The sequence below is a fragment of the Homarus americanus genome, unplaced genomic scaffold (genome assembly GCF_018991925.1).
Source record: "Homarus americanus isolate GMGI-L3 unplaced genomic scaffold, GMGI_Hamer_2.0 scaffold39155, whole genome shotgun sequence".
Taxonomy (NCBI): Eukaryota; Metazoa; Arthropoda; class Malacostraca; order Decapoda; family Nephropidae; genus Homarus; species Homarus americanus.
The window spans coordinates 1,615,666-1,636,569 of NW_024737042.1; positions in this window are offsets into that span (position 1 = coordinate 1,615,666).

Consider the following 20,904-nt stretch of genomic DNA (forward strand, 5'->3'; position numbering starts at 1 on the left):
TTATCTCATCTCCTCTACTCTCCCCAAATTATTTCTTCCCTGCCTTGTTCCTTCCTTGTTATCATCATCTCCCTTGTGCATGATTCCATCTCTCCAGCATTGCATAATATTCTCTTTCCATCCCATTCCCTGTAGCGTTATCCCCGCCTTTCTCTCCACTTACTCCTTCCTTTCCCAAATCCTTTCGCCAATTATATTTCCATCTTGTTCTAATTCATTGTGTTCTCTCCTTTCACTGGTCAAGAAAATAATAATAATAATAATAATAATAATAATAATAATAATAATAATAATAATAATAATAATAATAATAATAATAATAATAATAATAATAATAATAATAATAATAATAATAATAATAATAATTGTCTGTCTCTCAGCTACGGCCTTAATTGCTGTGTCGTGAACTGACCTCAGCAAAAGGTCATCCCTCTTAAAATTCGCCTCAAACATACACAGTACATAAGATATACAGTGCAGGTACACAAACAATATTCATAGACGATTCAAGTATACATATATTGTACATAGTCAATATAGATTTATAAATTATACATAGGGAAGATCTAATGAATATCTAACACAGGTAAGACTGAACATTACATAACAGTAGTTGAGTTACCTGGCGTCACCCAGGTGTACGACTAACACCCAGGCTACCTGTACCCCTCCCTATCAAGTTTCAGCTCTCCATCTTCAAGACGGTGGAAATGCATATTCACCCATGGCAACAACAAACCAACCGGCCACTAACTAAACTTATCATCAATTCTTACTTCATCCTCGTTTCCTTAATACCTCTCTTAAGAAGGAAGAGAAATAAGAGATAATAACAAAATATACGAGAACTGACCAATAACTTGAGGAGAGAAACACAAAGAAGATTAACTGCACGAGAATCACAAACTGGAAGACACAATTGTAGGATTTGTCTTTCGCAACTTGAATTTATATCACAAACTAAAATAAAAACAAATAAGTAAAAACATATTATTTACAAACAGGTCAGATAAAACACTAACAGTACTGGTATAATTGTTTCAGTCAGGTATAAACCCCAGCTTAAAGTACATCTAATATTTTATTCTCACGGCTGACTACTTTATGTATACTCTGCCTGACTCTTTATGTATACTCTGCCTGACTCTTTATGTATACTCTCCCTGACTCTTTATGTATACTGCCTGACTCTTTATGTATACTCTGCCTCAAATATTTAATGATGAACGGCCTTAAAACACAACCTCTGATTTTGAACTTCTGTACCGTATTATATCACCTGGTGACTTAGGGAATATATGTATCACGGACTCTTATTAATTTGTTGTTATTTAGACTTATGGGGAGGAGAAGAGGAGGAGGAGGGGGAGGGGGAGGAGGAGGAGGGGGGAGGAAGAAGAGGAGGAGGAGTGTGTTCACGTGTGGGAATATTCTCGTCATGTCGGATTTATCTGTTTAAGTTGTGGTCTAACCTAACCTAACCTAACCTAACCTAACCTAACCAACTTAACCACCTCTAGAAGAATCTGGGATGGTTAATCTTAAGGTGATCCTTTTAAGCTCTACATTCTCAAAAAAATTTAAGTTTTGTTAACGATTTTATACTTAACTCTTATATAATAATAAAAATGTAAAGTGAACATATTAAACAAAAATACTAATATTTAAACAAAAAACACAAGACGTTCTGCTACTCTATTTTTTTTAGTTTCCATTTAGTGTCGCGTAATTATTATTTTTTTTAAGAAAAGATCAAACTAACTCATCTTGATACACTGTTGTTTTAAATAATGAAAACAATAAAAGTCTGGGATTGCTTTTCACCGAACACAAATTGCTTCGCCTTCTCCTTCAAAAACTGCGAGGAAATGTGTTTGAAGGAGAGGAATAACACTCCAGCCCAGAGCAATTTATCCTGAAGACTGACCAACGAAATCCACCGAGAATTATTTTTATTTTAAGACAGATGGTAACTGTTGTAAAGTTGGCTGTGTATAGTGTGTGAGGCTCCGGGCGAGAACAAGATAAGCGAAAAAATGGCTTGAGATATTTATTATGACTTAATAAAATTCTAACGTTCTTCTAAACTTTAATGGCGTTTCTGACTTTGTTATTTTTTTTCACTTTCATTCTCGCCTCAGGTGTTGCTGCGGTGGTGCTATAATGGCGTTTGAATTTTCTTTAATATTTTATAAAGTGGAAACAATAACGTCTAAGAATTATCCGTTGGTTATTTTAGTGAGAATCTTGTCTACTCTACCGTCTGGCACACGAGACGATGCCGGCAACTGGATCAACATATCGTACTGGTCAACATTTACTTTGATCTTACCTACAACTATAATCAACAAAATAAACCTTAATATTATTTTGAAATCCATCACTTATCATAACAATGACTGAAATTTGTAACCAAAAATAGAAACAGCTGAATTACTGCGGCTGGTCTGGTAATGGTCGAATTTCCCTCAGTGGGTTAGGTTAGGTTAGGTTTAATTACGTTAGGTTAAAATAGGTTTAGTTAGGTTAAGTTACGTTTAGTTAAGTTAAGTTAGTTTATGTTAGGTAAAGTTATAAAATTATTTCCATACTGATATAAAAATTTAATACACTCCATCAACAAGTTTCATCAGTTGTTTACTCTAGCCAACAAACCATAAGAATAAAACAGATGAAGAAAAACCACGACAGAAGACGACGGCTGTTTCTGACCACCTGAGAAACACCTTTGATAAATTACATGCTCAACCTTACATAACTCTCCCACTCCTCCTCGTCTCATGACTCTTCTTCCACCTCCTCATCCATAACTTATCCTTCATCTATTCTTATTTCTTCACTCTTCCTTCACCCATCCTCTCTTCCTTCCCCCCACTCTTCCTTCATCCACACTCCCCTTCCCTCTTCCTTCATCCATCCCCCATATTCACCCGGGTCTTGCTCCTCCTTTCTCCCCTCACACCACCACTCCCTTCATCCTGCTTAGCCCTTGTCACAGATATTTTCCTCCCGTCATCTTTTCCTCCCCTAACACACCGCCCAAAACCCAACTCATCAGCTCCTCATTTCGCCAACATTTCGCTGTTAAAAAAGTCAAGATGCATCACAACCACTGCGCCTCATCTGTGCGTCAAAATTAGCAGAGAAAACTTTTCAACATTTGTTTTGTCAATTCCTCTAAAAGAGAAGAACCTTTGATGTTTCCAAGCGATGGATCCCGGAGGAGAGTCTATATACCGTGATATTTGCCTTCACGTATGACTACCGAGTGCGGGGCAAACACGGCTGCCCTCACCGCCACCTACAGTACACCTGGGCAGCCGTCTAGGACCACGGTCGCGACACGAAATTTAAGTGTAGTTACAGTACAAAAGTGAGGATGTCAAGGAGTGAACACACGTAATCTACAAGATACAGGTGCAGGAATAGTTACAGGTACAGATCCAGGTCCTGGTGTAGGCACAGGTCCAGGTTCAGGTGTGAGTACAGGTTCAGGTGTAAGTACAGGTCCAAGTGCAGGTGTAAGTTTAGGTACAGGAACAGGTGCTTGTGTAAGTACAGGTACAGTTACAGGCGTAAGTATAGGAGCATAGGTACAGGTGCAAGTACAGGCCAATACCACATGGATAAAGCTTGGCTGTTGTATCATCTGTGTGTGTGTGTGTGTGTGTGTGTGTGTGTGTGTGTGTGTGTTCGTACAAAACATTCATGACGAAAACACGTTCTCATCAGCAAATTAGAGAATGATTTGCCCGATGCTTAAGAATGAATTTATTTTATGTGTTACAACAGTCACCAGAAGCACGGCGCCTAAGAAGGTTTACACATAAAACAAGGATTACCGTGTTAGATCAGGTTCAGGTCAGTAAGTGGGACCAGGCGGTCATAGATTCACGATTTTACTGACCTTCTATGTCATAGAAGGTGAGAGTAGGTCATGGCGTAACGGACACTAGTATAATGAGTCAAAGGTCATATGAATGGCATGTTAGGTCATGACAGAGGGGAAGGGACATAATATATCACAGGAAGGTCATGTAAGGTCATATAGATTACGTCAGAATAACAAAATAAAAAAAACACATATAATACCATGGAAAAATTGAGTACACTTATGTTTAAATCGTACTCCACCTTACCTGCGTCACCCTCAGGTAGATGATGCCAGGTATTGCTTAAAGTGTCCACGAAGTTTCAACCATAAATATACCTTTTAATAAATAAACTACACAATACCAATGCGACTCATACATCATACACTGGGTGGGGAAGTATGAGCGTTGTTCTCCTACACAGGGTAGTAATAATAGCTTCCTATTTAACTAAAGTGGTGTGATCAGTGCCAGACACACCAGGTGCATTTACTTGGCACAGTTCCATTCCGTCACACAACTACACCAATAGTGCTTCCCAATCGTGCTATTTTATGTATAAATAATAACAATCTATTGTAGTATGTCATAAGAAATCACTGCAGGTAATTCTGAGTTGTGGTAGTTTATAATGGGTAATGAAGCGTGTAGGGCGACAGTCTCTTTCTCTGAACCATAATGCCATGGATAAGACCATTTCACCCCCCACTCTCACACCCCACCCAACCCCACCCCCCACACACGCACAGAAGACCACGACGACGACACCACAAATAATATTATCATTAAGTGCAGAGACTCGTCTATGATATACTGTACCTGAGTGACCGTGGTCCTAGACGGCTGCCCAGGTGTACTGTAGGTGGCGGTGAGGGCAGCCGTGTTTGCCCCGCACTCGGTAGTCATACGTGAAGGCAAATATCACGGTATATAGACTCTCCTCCGGGATCCATCGCTTGGAAACATCAAAGGTTCTTCTCTTTTAGAGGAATTGACAAAACAAATGTTGAAAAGTTTTCTCTGCTAATTTTGACGCACAGATGAGGCGCAGTGATTGTGATGCATCTTGACTTTTTTAACAGCGAAATGTTGGAGAAATGAGGAGCTGATGAGTTGGTTTTGGGCGGTGTGTTAGGGGAGGAAAAGATGACGGGAGGAAAATATCTGTTGAATAGAAAGAGTCGACGATCGAGGAGAGACTGGGAGGAGGAGGCTGGGGAGGCTAGGGATATCGGGAGGAGGTCGGAGCAGCTGGACTGAGAGGTAAGTAGAGATGAGGAAGGGGTAGGAGGGATAGGAGGTCGGAGAGGGGGTAAGGGTGAGAGGCGGGAGGAACCTCTGGATTCAGAAGTCAGTGGATACGAGAAGAAAGACGTGGGGCGAAGAGAGGTTGGGAAGAGGGAGGAACTCTGACTGGCAGGTTTGTAAAGAATAATGAGGTAAAAAGGCGTGAAGAATGATGGAGAGATAACTGACTGACTAACTGATGACTGACTGACTGACTGACTGACGGGGTAAGTGAGTGTGTTAGGTGAAGATAACTGTGGGTGTTACCTGTCCGCTAACCAGAGACAATTTCTTCGTCTTGCTCCTATACCTGAGCTAAGGTGTCCGCTAATGAGAGAAGAAAAATGAGCTTCTTAGAAACCAATTTTAGACGCGTGAGATTGAATGAAGAAGGGTTTTTTTCATTCACTTCACACACACACACACACACACACACACACACACACACACACCAACCTTTAAATGGCTTGTGAATATAAAACTTTCCATCGTTACTGATTCATATTCCTAAAAGTAATAGTTTCCGAGGAACTTTATCCCACATGAAAATAGAATTCCCGGAATAAGTTGACTTCTGAGGGAGAGAAGTTTATGGACACCAAACTAAAAAGTTGGTTAGGTTGAGGTGAAGTTAGGTTAGGCTAAGTTGGGTCATGTTAGGTTACACTAGGTTACATTAGGTTAAGTTAGGTTAGGTTAGGTTAGGTTAGGTTAGGTTAGGTTAGGCTAGGTTAGGTTAGGTTAGGTTAGGTTTGGTTAGGTTAGGTTAATGATAGAGAGGTAAATACGTGCGTACTAAAAGATGCCTGACTGACACCACACACTAACAACCATACACCGACTCAAATAGCAAGAGATATTTGACACCACATAACATAATACTGAGAGAGAGAGAGAGCGAGAGAGAGAGAGAGAGAGAGAGAGAGAGAGAGAGAGAGCGAGAGAGAGAGAGAGAGAAGATGTTTAACTATAACACAACTAAATGGCCCAATACGTCAACTCCAATCCTAACATAAGAGACTCCGACAACAAGACCTGCCAGCCACCACACACATCTTCATCACACGACTCGACAGAACTGTTTAATTAATGGTAAAGGGACCAAAGGAACGATCCAATAACCAGAAAGGAAAAAGAAAGAGAATGATAAGGGAAGCGATAACACTGATTAACATTCTTACTGAGTAGAACGGAAGAATGATTGAGTTGACGCTTTGCCAGAGGTATGTGTGTGTGTGTGTGTGTGTGTGTGTGTGTGTGTGTGTGTGCAGAGTCGTGTTCATACTCTTGTCTCCATCATCTTCATCTTCGTCCTACCATCGTCTTCATACTCGTCCTCATCATCGTCCTCATCATCGTCCCTCATCATCGTCCTCATCGTCATCCCTCATCATCGTCCCTCACTCATCGTCCTCATCGTCATCTCCATCATCATCCCATCATCGTCCCCACATCGTCCTCATCATCGTCCTCATCATCGTCCTCATCACCGTCCCCATCATCGTCATCCCTCATCGTCATCCCCATCATCGTCCCCATCATCGTCCCCATCATCGTCTCATCATCGTCATCGTCTTCATCATCGTCCCTCATCATCGTCCCCATCATCGTCCCCATACTGTCATCGTCCCGTCCTCATACTTCCGTCCTCATACTCTGTCCCCAACACGCGTCCCCATCATCGTCCCTCATCATCGTCCCTCATACTCGTCATCATCCCCTGTCCCCATACTCGTCCCTTACATTCCCTGTCCCCATCATCAAACCCCATCATCGTCCCCGTCCCTCAGACCTCCCGTCCCCCTCGTCCCTCATCATCGTCCCTTCATCATCGTCCCTCATCATCGTCCCCATACTCAGTCATCGTCCCCGTCCCCATACTCGTCCCCACTCATCGTCCCCACCATCGTCCCCATCATCGTCCCTCCGTCCCCGTCCCCATCGTCCCCTATCAACATCCTCATCATCGTCATCCCCATCATCGTCCCCATCATCGTCCTCATCATCGTCCTCATCATCGTCCCTCATCGTCATCCTCATCATCGTCATCCCCATCATCGTCCTCATCATCGTCCTCATCATCGTCATCGTCCTCATCATCGTCCTCATCATCGTCATCGTCCTCATCATCGTCCTCATCGTCATCGTCCTCATCATCGTCCTCATCATCGTCCTCATCGTCGCGTCCCTCATACTCGTCTGCTCTATCTGTGGGGTTCCTAAATTCAGCCATTAAATCTTGTTATGTTTGTCGAGTTAAAATAAAGAGCTTCTAAAATGGCTGAGAAAGACCAAGAGGAGGAGGTTCTTCTTCCTCCTCTTCTTCTTTCTTGTCTTCGCCTTCTTCTTCTTCCTCCTCTTCTTCTTTCTTGTCTTCTTCCTCTTCTTCTTCTTTCTTGTCTTTGCCTTCTTCTTCTTCTTCCTCCTCTTCTTCTTTCTTGTCTTCGCCTTCTTCTTCTTCCTCTTCTTCTTCTTCTTTCTTGTCTTCGCCTTCTTCTTCTTCCTCTTCTTCTTCTTTCTTGTCTTCGCCTTCTTCTTCTTCCTCCTCTTCTTCTTTCTTGTCTTCGCCTTCTTCTTCTTCTTCTTCTTACAGATCCGCAGCAAAGAATAACTGAGGTAAAGAAATTGGAATAAAGATGAGGAAGAAAATATTAAATTCAAAAAAATCGATAAAACTTGATGTAAATTAATATAAATAAAAGACTTGATGGTTAAACCGAGACACGATCTGTATAGGTGTTAGAGATACGCTGAAGGGGATGAAGGAGGAGATGAAGGAGGAGATGAAGGAGGAGATGAAGGAGGAGATGATGAAGATGAAGTTACAGGAGATAAAGATGGAGAAGGAGTTGAAGGAGGAGATGAAGGAGGAGATGAAGATAAAGGAGGAGATGAAGATAAAGGAGGAGATGAAGATAAAGGAGGAGATGAAGATGAAGACGGGGGAGATGAAGATGCAGACGCAAAAGGTGACGCAGACGCAAAAAATGACGCAGAAGGTAGACGTACAAGAATAAATCTCTTATTTATACAGGAAAAACAGGATAAACAGACTATATAGTGAAGACACAAACAAGAAAAAACACACACTCGCAAACTCCCTAATAACGAATGAATAACGAATACGGTAAAGCAACGTAGACGAAGATAAATGAAATAGTAAATAACAACGGGTCTTCCATTCTCCCCTCTCCTCACCCTTCCTCCCCTTCCATTACCTCCCCCCTCCCTCCCTCCCCTCCCTCTCCCCCATTCGCATCTCCCTCCCTCCATCTATCATCTTCCCCCTCTAGAATATAATCCAATAGAGAAAATGCTGAATTTAGGCCCTGGTCACACACACACACACACACACACACACACACACACACACACATACACACACATACACACACACACACACACACACACACACACACACACACACACACACAGAGGTAAAATGGCTGCACACATTTAGTCCAGATTCGTGAAGATAAATTTTGGCTTATAAACAATAGAATAACGTGTTTGTCCTCTCTCGCAGCGTCGACCTAGAGAGAGAGAGAGAGAAGAGAGAGAGAGAGAGAGAGAGAAAGCTGCTGAATATGTGAAGTATACCTGGCCACCACAGCAGACACTTACAGTACACAATTATACACCACAACAAGCCTGTGTGTGTGTGTGTGTGTGTGTGTGTGTGTGTGTGTGTGTTGACAGCGGCTGCAATACAGTGATCATGCTACAACATTTACTCCATCTGTTGTTCTCACTGACTAGATGGCAGCACATCAAACATATTACTGATATTAGGAGCCACCTGGGGGTCTCTTCGCCTAACCTAACACTAGTGATGGTCTTGAGAATGTTGCAAATCAATGGATGAAAATAACCAAGACTTGGGCTTTGTGTTGCATGCAATGAACAACAGTGTCAAATGGTCTTGAGAATGTTGCAAATCAATGGATGAAAATAACCAAGACTTGAGCTTTTTGTGTTGCATGCAATGAACAACAGTGTCAAATGTGTTAAATTTCCTTCCAACAAATATCGGACTGATGGATGTATGTAACATTATGAGATAAAAAAAAAAATAATAATAATAATAAATAAAGATTAATAATGATATAATAATAATAATAATAATAATAATAAATAATAATAATATTAACAATAACAATAATAATAATAATAATAATAATAATAATAATAATAATAATAATAATAATAATAATAATAATAATAATAATAATAATAATAATAACAATAATAATAATTATAATAATAATAACAATAATAAAAATAGTAATAATAATAATAATAATAATAATAATAATAATAGTAATAATAATAATAATAATAATAATAATAATAGAGTCAATGCAATAATACTAAGTTTATTCTTTAACCTTAGGAGGGAAAGTTAGGCTTGAAGGTGTGAGTTTTGAAGGTTGGAGGCGAGAAGAGGAGGAGGAAGAGTTGGAGGCGAGAAGAGGAGGAGGAGGAAGCGTTGGAGGCAAGAAGAGGAGGAGGAGGAAGCGTTGGAGGCGAGAAGAGGAGGAGGAGGAGGAAGCGTTGTAGGCGAGAAGAGGAGGAGGAGGAAGCGTTGGAGGCAACAAGAGTAGGAAGCTTCGATTGGACACGGAGGGAGGCAATGACAGTCGGGGAAATGGGACACTGACAAGAACAATGGTGGTGAAGTGTGTTGGTGAAGGGTGACGGTGGTGGAGGGAGATGGTGGTGGGGGTGTAGTGGTGGTGGAGGGAGGGAGATGTTGGAGGGAGTAGTGGTGGTGGAGGGAGGGAGGGGTGTAGTGGTGGAGGGAGGTAGCTGGTGAACGTTAACCCTCAGGAACGCGGTATGTAACGATCCTTTCCTAGGAGTAAGTCTGTCACAATGAAGCTGTTTTATGTAAAAAGTCATCATCTAACTTCACCTTTATCTTGGCAGACAATTTTTTCCAACAGTTGCATCGTCTCATATGTGTGTGTGTGTGTGTGTGTGTGTGTGTTGTAAACCTCTCAAAGATCAAAGCGTCTTTTAAGTACAGTAAAGTGGAGGTAACGAAAAAGAAAAACATTCCTTTTAAGTTTTTTTGTTTTTTACTTTGAAGATAAAAAGTAACATGAGTGTCCCTGAGGAGATACACGACTTTGAACTACTCTTCCGCGACCAGCAACCACCAGAAGAATAACTGCAATAATCTGTAATTTATGTAACTACACCATCAACCACCCACCTGATGGAAGGAATAAAGACAATAATATGTTGTTTCTGTTAGTTATGGCAAGGCATCTCTAACTCACCCCGGATATAAGCGTTCCTGACTTTTGTCGAACTAAATTCTTCAGAACAAAATATTTCACTTTTATTCATACCCTCCTTTTTCTCTCTCTCTTTTTCCTCCGCCATTCTTTTCTTTCTCTCCCTCACTCTCAATTATTTTCCATTCCTCTACCTGAAAAAAATGGTCGAATTTTTATGGTAAGAGATATACTAGAATTTGGACACCCCCTTCCTCGACTAACACGATTTTAATATTTTACTTGTAGCTGGTGTCATGGCGGAACATCCTGTATACTGACACTAGGGACATCACTCACTTGCCAGAGGTATACGTTCTAGAAATAAACCCCCTCTGAAACACACCATGGCCCCTCCCCCCCTCACTGGAATATTTATGACCTTATGACCTGTACACGGATCAGAACATACTACATATATCATCTTCATCTCCTATATGGGATCCATCGGTTGTTGTTAGGCAGCCTCTACAATTTGCAACCGTTAGAGAAACTGACTAATACCAAACATAATATTTTTCTTCATTGACGCTATACAAGACTTAACAAAATTATGATAAAATGGACACCTACGATTATTTTTCATTGTCTTCTTACGATTTCTTATAAATAGTCTAACTTCAACTGTATTATGATGGTAAGTACTCATATATAAAACCATTTATTTATTAATGCTCATAGTTTAACGAATTTGTTGGTTTATATTAAGTATATTTTCTCTCTATCTATCTATCTATCTATCTATCTACCTATCTATCTATCGTAATTTTTAGAGGGCGATAGAATTGAATACCCATATGCCACTTAATCTCTAACCCATTTTAGATTTCTTTGTTAATTTTAAAGTCAATAGTAATCGATTTATTGACCTGATGTGAGGAAATAGATTATGTGGAATGTGTGGAGGGCTACATCTAGTGCGGGAGGGGCGGCGGGAGCGTCTTTCCGGTATGCTGTCGGGATAACACGAAAGTATTAATACCTTCTCGTGTGGTGCTCCTCCAAGCGTTACAGTGTGGAGTAATCGTCTCCCAGGTGGGGGTCGATTTAGCACTTTTTCAGGTTTGTCTTAAGACTATCCTTACACCTCTTCAGCTGCCCGCCAGCGTTACGTTTACTATTCGTAACGTGACTGTAAAGTAGCCGCTTTGGCAGTCTACTGTCGTCCATGTGGGTAACATGGTAGCCTCGATGCTTCTACAGTTGGTGTCAGCAAGAATACTGGCATTTGTTCTCTTGTCTTCCCAGCAAACTCGGAGGATAGAACGTAGACTACGTTGGTGGAAGATTTCGAGTGCCTTGAGGTGCCTCCTGTATGTTCTGTCCAATATGCAAATTTCTACACACATACATTAAGTACCTCTCTCATCATGTTTCTCCTCAGCAGACCACAAAAGAACTCGGTCACTCTGCCTACACGTGTCGTAAACTGCTACCAACCAATTTACCATAAAACTTCCCGGGGTTTTTCTTGGCCAGAATTCGAGAAAGGAGTTTGTCGGGTGTTTTCTTGTGTCGGGATGCGTAAATTCTCAGCACCTGTGTAAATTCTCAGCTTCTCGAGGGAAGTATATTTCTGTATTATAGAAATGCAGATTTTTTCGATTGTAAATGTAGGAGACCACCTGGGATTTAAGCGCGCGCGCACAAACACATACACACTATAGATACACATATACACAAAAGATACACACAATAAACTTACACACACACACACATACACGCACAACAAGAGACACACACAAACACACACACACACACACACACACAGGAAATAGCACCAACAAGCAAACTCCTTCTGTAACTAACACATTTCTCCCAATAGACAAAGACAGACACTCAAACAAACAAATATTTAAATTACATTGTTACTGCCCTCATAAATCATCTTAGACGGTCTAATAATAACGTATAATAACATGGTCTTAATTAACGAATATACCTTTATATGTATTGTTATGGCATCTCTATAAGGACGGCACTCTGACTTATTGAATTATAATTATTTTTGATATTATTGCTGTTATTATTATTATTATTATTATTATTATCATTATTATTATTATTATCATCACCGGTATCATTAACACACACAGGAAAGGCAGAAGCAAACACAAGAGTCTGCAACTTCAAGGTCGATAATCACACACGACTATTGTTCCATTAATTAAACCAACTTTTAATTAAGGATGAAATGATTTTTATCTAAGAATCGGAAGTTAATTATGTTGACGTCGTCTCTCTCTCTCTCTCTCTCTCTCTCTCTCTCTCTCTCTCTCCTCCACTCCACACACTCGTTTTCTTTCCTTGACTCTGTTTTCAGTCTCTCTTCTTCAATCTTTCCTTCTCTCCCTTCATCCCTTCTTTCCTTCCCTCTCCCTACCCCTTTGTCCTCTCCTCTTCCATCCTTTCCTTCTCTAACTCCTTTCATCTATTCCCTCCATCTCTCTATCCTCTCCAGCTTTTTCTCCCTCCCTCCCACCTTCTTATCAACAATATTTAAAACTTTAACAATATTCAGGTACCCCCACCCACACTCACCCCCACCTACGCCCACCCCACCCACGCACACCCACACCCCCCCACCCCCACCCCCCACTCTATTTACCTTGGTTTACAGTCACTGTAATTTTGCAGAGCTAAAAGTTTCCAAGATTATTTTAAATGCGATTAATTTCTTTTCTCTCTCCTGCCTCCAAGACGTACACAGCCTCCCCATTACCGCCTTACCTGACTCTGTGGTAATGTGGTGGGTGAGTTGATATATTTTGAAGGCGTTAATTAGTTGAGAGAGAGAGAGAGAGAGAGAGAGAGAGAGAGAGGAGAGAGAGAGAGAGAGAGAGAGAGAAGTACAAAAAATAATAATAATAATAATAATAATAATAATAATAATAATAATAATAATAATAATAATGTTTTAAGTAAAGTACAGAAAATATACTAAATCAAAATAAGTAGTACGTAATTTTTTTTTTTTATGAAATAGGTGAATGGTTAATAAAAGTAAACATTTAAGGCGATGAAAACAAAAGACATTAGACCAAAATATAAAAGAGGATAATACATAAACAGACGCAAAAGTAAATAAGTAAATAATTAAAAGAGTAAATTATGACAACAACAACGAGTGAGGGTATATAATAACCAAGCCTTCAGTGTTTGTGGCTGTCTGTTATTTTCTCTTTAAATATAATTAGATGTTGTCTGAAAAATATAACAAATACATCGATATTATAGTTGGTCTCGTTATATCTGGTTTCGATTCAAAATATAAATCAGAAGTTATATGCATTTAAGATTGAAAAAATGGATACGGAAATTTGTGTTGACTTTTTGTGCAAATCTCTGTAACTCCTTTTTACGTGTTTGATTGCAATTAATAGTTAAGACTTATGTGGTATTGTGCTTGAAAATAAAGAAATGGGTGGAGAAAATTTGGGTGTATATTTCGATAGAATTTTCTGTTTAATTACACAAAATAGATGAATAAGCCTTTACATATAGGTATTAATAAAACATTCGGTTATTGACATTTTTTTTTCTAATGAACCTCTGTTATTATTCATGGCAGATGTTCGAAAAATTCTGTACATATTTACAGATGTTACAGCTACTGACTTTCCAAATTTGAGTCTAAATGAAAATACCGTTTATATATTATGCTTCTTGAGGTTTGATTTTGTTTATAAGTCTTACGTCGGGAAAGATTTGCTGTAGTTCCAATTGTTCTTGTTCTTTGCCTAAACTTCTTTCTAGGATCAAACTTCGGCTGACACAACCCAGTGCTCACTGCTGCCAACTTTTGCTGCAATCAGTTTAACGCTTCTGTGAGGATCGAGTATAGTTTTCATGCCTCTTTGATCTAGATACCAAGTCGTTTTAGGTCGACCGCACTCATGAACAGTGCTTAAAGAAATTGACTAATGGATCAGCCTTGACAAACGGGTGTACGGACATTCCAATACCTTGGTTATCAAGAACGAATATGAGAAATATACATAATTTAGTTAATGACTAATATAAAAGAAGAGTAAAAGAAGATAAGAAGTCTCACCAGTGATAAGAAAAGAAGGCGGTACATTAAATGGGTCACGTGAACATTAGGCACCCCAGTATATTTCCCTTTAAGATCAACTACTAACGCTGAACTCAACTAAACTCAGCTCATGCTTGACTCAACTCAACTGCACAGAACTAAACCAAATTAAACAAAACAGAACAGAACTAAACTCAACCAAACAGATCTAACCTGACCTAAACTAACATATCCCTGCATCACCCCTAGGAGAAATAGACTGAGGTGTCTAATCCCCCACGTGATCTAACAGAAAAGTGAACAGATTACAAGGTAGACTGACAAGATGATTCCACCAAAGATAACAATGTCTATAACAAAAAAAATAATTCCAACATCAGAGAATCAATCACTCAAGGAGTTATCTTCATGTGTGAAAGTTGGCGACCACGGCCCACCACTCCAAACGCCATCGAGCTGGGGTTTTGTTTTTTACCAATTTCTTCCAGATTTTCCACCTCTCAGGGACCACAGCGTATAATTTAATTCATCTATCCAAGTCTCTGTCCTCCCATGGCCCTTCTACCCTCATTGTTTATCCATTAATATCTGTAAACAGTTTACTCTCATCCCTAAGTATATAGACAAGTAACTATATTTCCTTATTCTATATATTTTTAGAATTTATCTCATTGTTCTTGTCAATTTCAGTATTTCATTCGTTTTTGTTCTTCTGTCAGTATAAGTTATTTTCTGTATTCCTTTAACTGTTCTTGCCAATCTCAGCACAGCCTTCATTTTTCTATCTATAATTAATTTCAGTATATTTCTCGTTCCTGATAATCTCTTTACCTGATTGTCAGTATAACTTATTTTCAGTATTTCAGTGTTCCTCTCGTACTACATTATCATCAGTATAACTTATTTTCAGTATTTTAGTGTTCTTGCCAGCCTCAATACTCCATTTTTGCCTCTTGTAGCATCAAACTTCCAAAGGTCTCTTGCCAGCCTTCTGTTGAGCATGACAGGATAATGATGTGTGCTGGTGAACTAATATAACGCTGTAGTAATGCATAGATAATATATATTTTTGTTAATATCGAGTAACAATAACTTAAGTTTCCGTGAGTGAGTGAGTGAAAGGTGATAAGTGAGTGAATGAGTGAGTTAGTGAGTGAACGAAAGCTGATGAGTGAGTGAGAGGTGATAAGTGGTGGTGAGTGGTGAGTGATGAGTGATAAGTGGTGAGTGGGTGGTGGTGTGAAGAACAGCTGATGGTGAGAGGTGAGCAGTGGAGTTGTGGTGAGGTGAGGTGGTGGAGTGGGTGAAAGGTGTCCAGTGAGTGAGTGAAGAACAGTAAGTGGTGGAAGGTGGTGGAGTGAGTGAAGATTGATCGTGGTGGGTGAGGTGAGAACAGGTGGCAGGTGAGTGAAAGGTGATAAGTGGGTGGTGGGTGAGGTTGGTGGTGAACGAGCTGATGAGTGAGTGAGGAGGTGGGCAGAGTGGTGAGGTGGATGTGCAGGCCTTCAATATAGATGAGCAATGGCAACTCTAATGTAAATAAATCATAAAAAAAATGTACCTACGACCAAGATAAATGGAAACAAAAAACAAACAAAAAAACAGGTAAATTTAAGATGAAAAACAATAACAAAAAAAAACACGTGACGATCAAACCAAGTAAAAAAAAACACAAAAACTAAAATAAATAATAATTTCAAATAAAAAACAAACACAGGGAGATCAATCGACCCCCCGAGAAAACAACAACAACAACAACAACAACAACAACAACAAACAAACAAACACTTAAATCTAATATGAAAAAATTAAACAAACATGAAAAAATCAATGGTATGTGTGGTGATTACAGGAGTACACACACACACACACACACACACACACACACACACACACACACACACACACACAGATCCTCTTCACCCACACTGCTCTCCCCACTACGGCTCTAACCCTATACTGTACATACCCTTTCAGTGGATCCTTACAGCGTGAAATCTAACTTCACTCCCCGGGGGATGTGGATCATTTTGCTAGTTCGGGGAAATGGGTGTTGTGATCCTTCATCCATGGTACATTAGGCAGCAGCAACCAACGAGAGGCTGGGCTACACTATTTATTTTCGTCAACAAACACACACACACACACACACACACACACACACACACACACACCATTGTACGGTGGGGAGGGACATAATATATTCTTTGTTATTTCTCTATTTTATTATCTTATTAATACATATGTGTAAGAGATATTTTGTCTTTTATAATATTATTGTTTTTTATGTCTTTTCCGTTTCTCTTTTCTTTCCTGATATATTATTTTATTTTCTATATTTTCCCCAAGTCTTTATTTCAGGTTTTTTTTATCTTCTATATCTCACTTTTCTTTCTTATTGTTTATTTCTTTCAATGTTTTTATTTGTTTTTTCCTCTTGTTCTTTCTATATTTATCTGTGCTTAGTTACATTCTATTCAATGGATTAACCTGGTAAAACCATATCATTCTTTAAAGACGCTGCCATCGTTAGAATTTATAGCAGGAGGATTGTCAAGTGAAGAAGTTTGGTAGCGTCGCCGATTAGTTATTTAACCGTTAATATGATCTTAGGGGAATCTTCTAAACAACACTTTTAAACACAGTTATTTATTACTTAATTGAATGATATGAACACATTAATAAATCATTATATTGACGTTATTAGACAATGACTCCCGGACACAAACATGAAATGGATTCACTTCCCACCGTAAGTAACTTATTACGGTCAACCTGCGTCTTATTACGGTCAACCTGCGTCTTATTACGATCAACCTGCGTCTTATTACGATCAACCTGCGTCTTATTACGATCAACCTGCGTCTTATTACGATCAACCTGCGTCTTATTACGAATCAACCTGCGTCTTATTTGCACGGATAAAAAAATCTTCACCACACTAACAAAGAATGTCATAAAATAGATATTCTGAAAAAAGGCCGACCCTGGGCCCCCCCCTCCCACCAACCCCCCCCTCCCCACCAACCCCTCCCCACCAACCCCCCCCCTCCCACCAACCCCCCTCCCCATAACCTCCTTCCCTGAGAGTTAAAAAAAGATAAAAAATCATCAACGACATTAAACAAAAAATATTACCCCAACTTTTTCATATATAATAAAAAACAATTTCCTATTATCTATTTTTTAAACTTATTATTTTTAAACCAACGGTGATGCAGCTTCGCCATCGTCAACAAACAATAAAGATGAGATTAAAGCTATCAGGTGAGGTGGACTGAAGCTGAAATAATTTAATTACCTTTGATTCTTTCTGCTCGGTATCACATTTTTTATTATACAGGTAACGAGTATTTTATTTTTTTACTCGTGGTCTTTTTCATACACAGGAATGTAACTTCAAGAGAGTTTAAGAACATTAGTTAGAGTGATTATAAGTGAAATATAAGGAATCATTAGTAACTTTACGAGTTTAAGTTGATTATAAGTAATTATTAGAAACTTCGCGAGAGATCAGCTAAAAGATAATAACTATAAGTAACTTCAGGAATCTTCAGTTACATATGTTAGACAGTTGATGGTTCCAGATTGTTCTACCATCAGAAGCAAAGGTCAATGATTGTTTCGTGAGAATTTTATTGGTGCAATTTCAAAATCTGTTCAGTGTTTGTTCTACTGAATGACCCAGGATGTTGACCGAACACACACACACACACACACACACACACACACACACACACACACACACACACACACACACACACACACACACACACACACACACACACACACACACACACACACACACTCACACACACACACACACACACACACACACACACCTCACACACACACACACACACACACACACACACACACACACACACACACACACACACACACACCCACACACACACACACACACACACACACACACACACACACACACACACACACTCACACACACAGAATCTATGTGGCATTTAACAACTTAAAACTGAACAGCTGAACTCCATTAGATATTTATTACAGTTTCCTCACACTAAAAATAATCATACAGGGTGATAGCAAAAAAATTCCAAATTTTAATATGTGACCATTGAAAATCTGAGGGTTTTTTCCTTACCCTGTATATTGATACCAAGAAATACTAACATGCGGTGCCCACCGTTTCTCTGTGGCTGTCGGTCACACTAGAATAACCCGTTATAGTGCCTCCTTCTTTCCTCACACAGCCAAACTGCGGAACGTTCTGCCTTCTTCTGTGTTTCCATACTCATACAATCCTGTCTCACTTTAAAAAAGCTGGTTTTCCGGCATCTTCGTGGTATAGAATTAACACAGTATAACCTTTTACTTTTCTATTTTAATTTCTTTCTATTCTTATTCTTTCCGCCCCCCCAGGCCCCGAATTGTATGTGGGTCAATGACCTGTGCCAGGTGGGCTATTTATAAAAAATATAAATAAATAAATAAATAAATAGAATTATATATATATATATATATATATATATATATATATATATATATATATATATATATATATATATGCAAAATAAATCCACTGTAGGTGCACGTGATCTAGGTATATGCTTTATTGATAACCACAAGGAAGAAAGAAAACACTTTCCTTGTGGTTATCAGCTATCTCTCCTCTATATATATATATATATATTATATACAGCATATATAGATGCTCGGGATAACCTCTTCTTCATTTCAGCGGGTTCCTGATTGCAGAAGACTTAGCAATTGCTCGGAAATTGCATCCTAACCAACTTTATAACCGGCTAAAATTGGTTTCCTCGTTCGAATATTCACCGACAAAATCCATTCCCACTATCAATTAAATCTGGTGATGGAAATAGCAATCGTAGTGATCTATCCGGCTGAGTGATCTATCCGGCCCAAGGCTTAATTTACTGCCGCGATAATGTACGGAGAGGAGGTGGTGGCGGTATGGGTGGTGACTGATTATTGGGTGGTGGCGGTGTGTGGGGTGGCATTATGGAGTGGTGGCGGTGTGGGGGTGGCTAATGAAATGGTGGCGAATATTAATTGTTAACGGTATGAGGTGGCATTATAGAATGGCGGTGTGGGGGGTAGCGGTGTGGGGAGTGGCGATTGTGGGGGGGTGGCTGTGTGGGGGGGTCGCATTATGGGTGGTGGAGGTGTGGGGTGGCAGTGTGGGTGTGGCAGTGTGGGGGGTGGCATTATAAGATTGGTGTGGCAGTGGAATTGTGATGTGGAGTGACATTATGGGTGGTGGCGGTGGGTTGGTAGGTTATGGTGGTGTGGGTTGTGGTGGTGTAGATTATGGTTGTGTGGGTCGTGTTGGTGGTGTGGGTTAATAAAATGTGGCGGTGTGGGGTATGGTGGTGTAGGTTGGTGGTGTCGGTTTGTGGTGGTGTAGATTGTGGTGGTGCAGGTGTGGTGGTGTCGGTTTGTGGTGGTATGGGTGTGGTGGTGTCAGTTGTGGTGGTGTAGATTGGTGGTTGTAGATTGTGATGGTGTGGGTTGTGGTGGTGTAGGTTGTGGCGGTGTAGATTGTGGTGGTGTGGGTTGTGGTGGTGTAGGTTGTGGCAGTGTAGATTGTGGTGGTGTCGGTTGTGGTGGTGTGGGTTGTGGTGGTGTAGGTTGTGTGGTGGTGTGGGTTGTGGTGGTGTAGATTGTGGTGGTGTCGGTTGTGGTGGTGTGGGTGTGGTGGTGTCAGTTGTGGTGGTGTAGGTTGTGGTGGTGTAGGTTGTGGTGGTGTAGGTTGTGGTGGTGTAGATTGTGGTGGTGTCAGTTGTGGTGGTATATGCACACTTCGACCTTGAGGTGAATGTACGTCAGACTCAGATTCTCTTTCAACCTGCCCCTGGTTCAGCCACACCTCCACCATCCATCCATCTTAACGGTACTACTCTCTCAAATGTTACCCACTCTCAGTACCTCGGCCCCCACCTGTCCACCACCGCGGACACCGATGAAGAGATTCAACATCGGATCAGATGTGTATCTCAAGCCTTTGGTAGACTCCGTACCCGTGTCTTCAGCTGTGGGGATCAGAAATTATCTACAAAGCTGCCCGTGTATCAAGCAGTGGTCCTCCCCACCCTGCTATATGGCAGCAAGACATGGGTCACATACAGGAGGCTCCTCATGGCACTTGAAATCTTTCACCAACGTAGTCTATTTTCCATCCTCCGAATTCGCTGGGAAAACAAGAGAACAAATGCCAGTATTCTTGCTGACACCAACTGTATGAGTATCGAAGCTACCATTATCCATGAACAAAACGCTGGACTGGCCATGTTACCCGCATGGACGACAGTAGACTGCCAAAGCAGCTACTTAACAGTCACCTAACGAATGGTATACGTAACGCTGGCGAGCAACTGAAAATGTTAAGTTACTTTCCATTTATTACTTATATTATAATCCT